Raw genomic sequence first — 6,609 nt, forward strand, 5'->3', positions numbered from 1 at the left:
ACTGATGAGTGGTTGAATGCCCATGGCGAAAACCAAATTGCTCATCAGCAAAAATAGAATTGTCATTAATATGAACCATCATTCTATTTAAAATAATCTTTTCAAACAGTTTGCTTATTGAAGAAAGCAAACTGATTGGGCGATAACTAGAAGCCTCAGCTGGATTTTTGTCCGGCTTCAAAATTGGAACAACTTTGGCGTTTTTCCATTTATCGGGAAAGTATGCCAATTGAAAACATTTGTTAAATAAATTAACCAAAAAGGACAAAGAGCTCTCAGGAAGTTTTTTAATAAGTATGTAGAAAATACCATCATCACCCGGGGCTTTCATATTTTTAAATTTTCTAGTAATAGATCTCACTTCATCCAAATTAGTTCCCAACGAAGGGTCAAAAACATTATCTTGGTTGAGAATGTCTTCGAAGCTTCGTGTAACCTGATTCTCAATTGGACTAGTGAGACCTAGACTAAAATTATGGGCACTCTCGAACTGCTGAGCAAGTTTTTGAGCCTTTTCGCCATTTGTTAATAAAATTTTATTTCCCTCTTTAAGCGCTGGAATTGGCTTTTGAGGTTTTTTAAGATTTTTTGTTAATTTCCAAAAGGGTTTCGAACTGTGATCCAACTTCGAGACCTTATTCTCAAAGTTGGTATTTCTCAGAATAGCGAAACGTTTTTTAATTTTCCAAATCTCGCCAAATAACTTTCAACGCGGGATCGCGAGTTCTTTGGTATTGCCTTCGCCTCACATTTTTAAGACGGATCAGTAGCTGAAGATCGTCGTCAATAATAATTGAATTTAATTTCACATTTAGGAATTGCAATGCCTCTGGCTTCGACAATTAAATTTGTCAAAGATACGAGAGCATTATCAATATCATTTTTGGTATCGAGAGGCATATCAACATCAAAATTCCTATCGATATACGTTTTATATAAATCCCAATCAGCTCTATGATAATTGAAAGTAGAGCTGATTGGATTATAAATGGCTTCTTGTGAGATTTCAAATGTCACAGGAAGGTGATCAGAGTCAAAGTCAGCATGAGTTACCAATTGGCCACACAGCTGACTTGAATCCGTTAAAACCAAATCAATTGTCGAAGGATTTCGAGTTGGGATATTGAATAGTATAATATCCCGCAGAACAATCTTCAAATAAAATTTTGCCGTTGGAATTGCTTTGAGCATTATTCCATGAACGGTGTTTGGCAATGTCACAGGAAGGTGATCAGAGTCAAAGTCAGCATGAGTTACCAATTGGCCACACAGCTGAATGAATCCGTTAAAACCAAATCAATTGTCGAAGGATTTCGAGTGGATGAAAAACAAGTTGGGCCATTGGGATATTGAATAGTATAATATCCCGCAGAACAATCTTCAAATAAAATTTTGCCGTTGGAATTGCTTTGAGCATTATTCCATGAACGGTGTTTGGCATTGAAGTCACCAATTACGAAGAATTTTGATTTGTTGCGAGTCAGAATTTGAAGATCAGCTTTCAACAAATTCTTTGCTGCCCATTGCATTGAAAAGGCAAATAGGCTGCAATGAAGGAAAATTGACCAAAATTTGTTTCAACAGAAACTCCCAAGGTTTCAAAACTTTGGTTTCAAACGAAGAAAATAATTTATGTTTGATACGTCTATTAATGACAATGGCGACCCCACCACAGGCGCTGTCAAGACGATCATTTCTGTAGATAAAATAATTTGGATCTCTTTTAATGGAGAGTCCTGGTTTTAAATAAGTTTCTGTTATAATGGCAATATGCACATTATGAACTGTTAGGAAGTTAAATAATTCATCTTCCTTACCCTTTAGAGAGCGGGCATTCCAATTTAGAACTTTCACACAATTATTTAGATCCATTGAAACGGAGTCCGATAACAATTTTTTGTGTGTACTTTATACCAACCTGAACAGCTTCAGGAATGGTATTTGCTTTGAACATTGCATCAATCATGTGATGCAATTGTTCAGTTAAAAATCAAATCGGAAGCAGACATGCTACCTGAATCGGCAACATGACCATTATTTTCCGTTGGGACATGGGTATAAACCTCATTTTGAGAAGAGAAATTTTGTCTACCAGCAGCGATGTTTGCATACGTAGGTACATTCGAAAAATTGGAATTTACTGAAGTGCTCGCTACCCGTTGAGGAGCGGCAAAATTTGTTTGTGGATTGTGGTGGGTATGAATTGCTCGACCGGTAACTGGTTTCGAATTTTGAGCGTTTGAAAAATTTCTACCCGTCGAATCTGGGATCCGATTGGAATTTCCCGTCATCAATTTTGCACGGGAATTCAAAACTTTTTTGCGTGAAGGGCATTCCCAGAAATTGGATTTATGATTGCCCCCACAATTTGCACATTTAAATTTATTGGAATCTTCTCTCACAGGACATGCGTCCTTGGCGTGAGAGGTTCCACCACAAATCATGCATTTAGCATCCATGTGACAATGTTTGGTTCCATGTCCCCACTTTTGGCACTTACGGCACTGGGTGGGGTTTTGGAAATTTCCCCAGGCCTGCGGAAATGTTCCCATGTAACACGGACATGGGACATAATACAGGCCTTTTCCAAACTTTTCATATTATTTAGTTCACTTTTGTTAAAATGAACTAAATAAAATTCTTGAGAAATGCTCCTCTGGGAAGTACCAGAGTGGGATTACTTTTTCATCTTAATTACTTGGACTGGTGAAAATCACTGGGGAGACCTTTCAAGACGACTTTGAACAATCGCTCAGTTTTGTCGTCGTATGTGAAGAATTTATGGCGCTTCTCAGTTAAATACTGAAGAAGAAGTTTGCGATCGTCAAAAGATCCCGGCAAAACGCGGCAGTCACCCTTCCTAGCAATCTGAAATGAAACCTTGATCCCCTGAAGGTTACTCAAGATTTCATTCCGAAAGCCAGAAAACTCGGCAACAGATACCACAATTGGCGGAATCCTTTGCTTTTTCGCATGAATCGAATCACCTGGGCTAGAGGTATATTCGATTTGCTCAATTTCATCATTAATCACCTCGCACTGATTGCTCAGTTCGATTGGAGAAGAATTATTTCCGATATTAGAGTTAAAAGGAATATCTGAATTCTCCAGCTTCCTTCTATTTTTTCCGCGCTTTGGCAGGACGGTTTTGAAACCATGTTTCTTTGAAGGAAGTGGAGAATTTAGAGACTCCCCCTTCCTCTTGTTTTTATTAATGCTCATGGCTGAGCGTGGAGACGTGACCTTCTAAGAGGTCTGACTTGTACGCCTTTTCTTAAAAGGTTTGGAAGCCTCCATTAAAGATTGTTAGAAGCCTTCTTCAAGAGGATCAAAAGCCTCCTTTCAAAAGGCTACGACGCCTCATTTGAAGAATATAAAGAGCCTTCTTTCAAGAGCCGCATGAGACGGAGACAAAAGTTGTGATCAAGGAGCTGCGAAAATGGTATTATTACATTATCCAACCAACAAAGGTGCAGCATCCACAATGGTTCGAAATTGACGGAATCCTGACAATAACACCTTAACCCGACTCAATTCAAAGACAAGATAGAAATTCGAGCTTCACAATGAATGTTTTACTTACGGTTTATTGTGTACTTATCCTACGAGTAATCCTATTGTTAATTTGTATGGTGTCGAGGTGTCGTGCAATGTATCCCTCGGCGAACCACATCATGCTCTGTCCGCACAGATGGAATAAACCACCGGCGCCATGCCGGTCTCTCCGCTGCTAGGTAAGCCATTGACAGGTTGGCCATCATGCACATCTGCATCCACCATTCCCGAAATGCTCATGGGAAGAAAAGAAGGCCTGAACAGCCAATAGAAAGAGCTTTAGCTAAGGGTCACAAACAATTTCGGATCACTTCTGAATATTCACACCTTTTCCCAATATGGACTCACCGATCTCTAGTAATTCCTCAACTTATTCTCACGCCGTCATCAAGTTGACTTGAAACCAGGGTATTGGTACCATGGCCGCCTGGGCCAGGCCATGCACACTCCAATCTAGGGAACCTCAAACGATTCACTCGTTCTGCATATTTTTAGTTGATTAATAACCAGTAAACATAGAATACTCGACACTAACTTACTCCGGTCAGAGAAAATCACTAGATATAATTTCCTAGGTACTGTGATCACGTGCTCTGCCGTAATCTGGAAAAGTGACGTAACCACCATTTTACAACATGCATGTTTTCCATTTTTCTGTTAAAGAGATCGATGAGTAGAACTCGTTAACACCATTATTGGAAGATGGCGTATACGTCACTTTTTCAGATTACGGCAGTGTTACACTATTGTTATTTTGTTTTCAGATGTACTCTGCTTAACGATTAACCAGAAACTGATGCAGTGATCCAAGTAGGTACAAGCGATATCCATATCGCAAGCGCTTTCTCGTTAGTCCTACAAGGTGTTAACGTGAGATTGAGTGACTTCGCATTGGGATCTAATTACTTAGTCGGATGTGTGTGGTGACCCTTCACTAAATTTTCATGGCAGATTTTGTCGTTCCTCGAGCAGCAATTTACACCCAGCGGAGCCTGAAAGGCTTACGGTGTGATCGGATGTCAATTAACTACAACCGATCCGTAGATAAGGTGTTCTGTTGTATTGTGTTGTTAGTGTGGTGATTTGAATATGATTTTATTTAAACTCGAACCTCTCCCAAGAAACGTTTTAAGTTTTATAACGCTCTTGAAGACCACAATTTACTCTTCAAGATAAAACCATCATAAAACCAAAATGTTACTAGGGCTGTGTTGGTTTGCAGAGTTTCAAGAGCACACATAACAGCTCTTCTATGCATTGCATAGTGCCTGCCAACACAGTTGTTCTGAAGGACAAGTTACAAGGTTCGGATGCTTCTCACCATTGAGGCTCAGGGGTCTCCTTTCAAGATCCTTAGAGGCCCCTTCCAAATGGTTCAGAAACCTCCTTTCAAGAGCCTCGGAACCATTCTTTCCAGATTTTCAAAAGCCTTATTTCAATTAACTCGTAAGCCGACGATAAAAATAGGGGGTACTTCAATGAATCCAAAAGTTCGAAGGAATACCTCTCAAGAAAAAGGTTGAGAGCCGCTGCCCTAAGGAATTTTCGAAGGAATATCAGAAGGAATTACCAAAATATTGCTAAGGGTGTTTCAAAAGGTATTTCCAGAGAAATTTTTAAAGGAATTTGTTAATGATTTTCTAAATGAATGATTCTAAGAATTTCCGAAAGTAATCCAGGAAAAGTTTTGAAGGAACTCCTGAGGTAGATTCTGAAGTAATTTTTAAAATTCATTCTTTCAATTTTCGACATCCGGAGGAATTTGAACAGGATTTTTAGTCGTCTAAGACGAGTTAAGTAACTCCATTTAATTCCACCAATTATTTCGATATCTTTCCAGATACGTATTTCGACCACAACTGTGTGGTCGACTTCAGTGCCTCGTACTTGACTCGACTTCAAGTCGACTTCAATACATTCCACTAAAAAGAGCTTAGAATATTTTTTCTGAGGATTTTTAGATTTATTTCCGAAGTTATTTCCGGAGGATTTTTCAAAGAAATCCCTTGAGGAATTTCTGAATAAAATCCTCAAGTAATGCCCAAAGAAAAAATCTGAGAATGTCGGAAATTCCTTCAGGAGTTCCTTTAAAAAATCCTTCAGGAGTACAGAAATTCCCCATGAGTTTTGAATTTTGGGAGGAATTCCTCGGCTAATTTCTGAAATTATTACTCAAGGAATTGAGGAAGGAGGAAAGGGAGGAAGATGTGGAAGTATTGACCTAATGTGTTATGAAAATTCCGAAGGAATTCCCGGAAGAATTTTTGAAGGAATAACTCGATTCATTTCAGAAGGATTATTTGGAGGAATTTAAGAATATTCTTCAATTTAAATTACTAGTGAATTTATCGAAAGAACAACTACCTGGGGCTATTTTCGAATGAAATTCTAGAGAAATTCCAGAAGGAACAGTTCCAGAAGGAATTCTGGAAGGAGTTCCCGAAGGAATTTCCGAGGGAATTCCTGAAGAAATCTAGGAATTTCTTCAAATATTATGTTTGGTGATTCTCCCTAGAATCCTACAGAAATTACTTTGCGAATTCATTTCGAAAATTTCTTTAGTTTTTTTCAATTCCTTCCGGGGTTCAATCAGATTTTTTGTTCAATTGATTCGGAAATTCTTCCTGGAACTCATTTAGAATTTCCTACAGGAATTCCTCCACAAAATTCGCCAGAAATTCTTTTCCAGAAATTTCTCCTAAGATTAATTTAAAAATAATCTATGGTACACATTTCAAGCTTAAATCTACAATACCGATACTCGACATTGGCTGACTTAGACCGGGAAGCAACCCGACGTCAGTTCTGACTTTGACACAACTTTTGCCCAATATCAACTGGTTAAAACATAATTATTCTAAATATTATCTAATACTTCGAGAGAGTTCTGAGAATCGTGTGAACTGAAGAAAATAGTAACAATAATGCCTCTAGCTGATAAAATTAGACTCCATAAGATGATGTCATTCCCACATGGATGATCATACAAATTTCGTAAATTATTTCGGAATAACTACCCAAGTAAAAATTATTTTCCGAAGTGTTCTTTATATA

The 6,609-nt window shown here is 38.3% G+C and overlaps 1 long non-coding RNA gene across 1 annotated transcript; it reads right to left on the reverse strand.

The window, feature by feature from the left end:
- Positions 1-3,594: 3,594 nt before the first annotated feature.
- Positions 3,595-4,109, reverse strand: LOC134214980 (uncharacterized). The gene is made up of 3 exons (XR_009979988.1): positions 4,095-4,109; positions 3,904-4,036; positions 3,595-3,811 (listed from the first exon to the last, which is right to left on the reverse strand). It is a non-coding gene; the product is annotated as an uncharacterized LOC134214980 (long non-coding RNA).
- Between the last annotated feature and the right edge of the window lie 2,500 nt (positions 4,110-6,609).

This window comes from Armigeres subalbatus, chromosome 2 (genome assembly GCF_024139115.2).
Source record: "Armigeres subalbatus isolate Guangzhou_Male chromosome 2, GZ_Asu_2, whole genome shotgun sequence".
In the NCBI taxonomy this organism is placed as follows: domain Eukaryota; kingdom Metazoa; phylum Arthropoda; class Insecta; order Diptera; family Culicidae; genus Armigeres; species Armigeres subalbatus.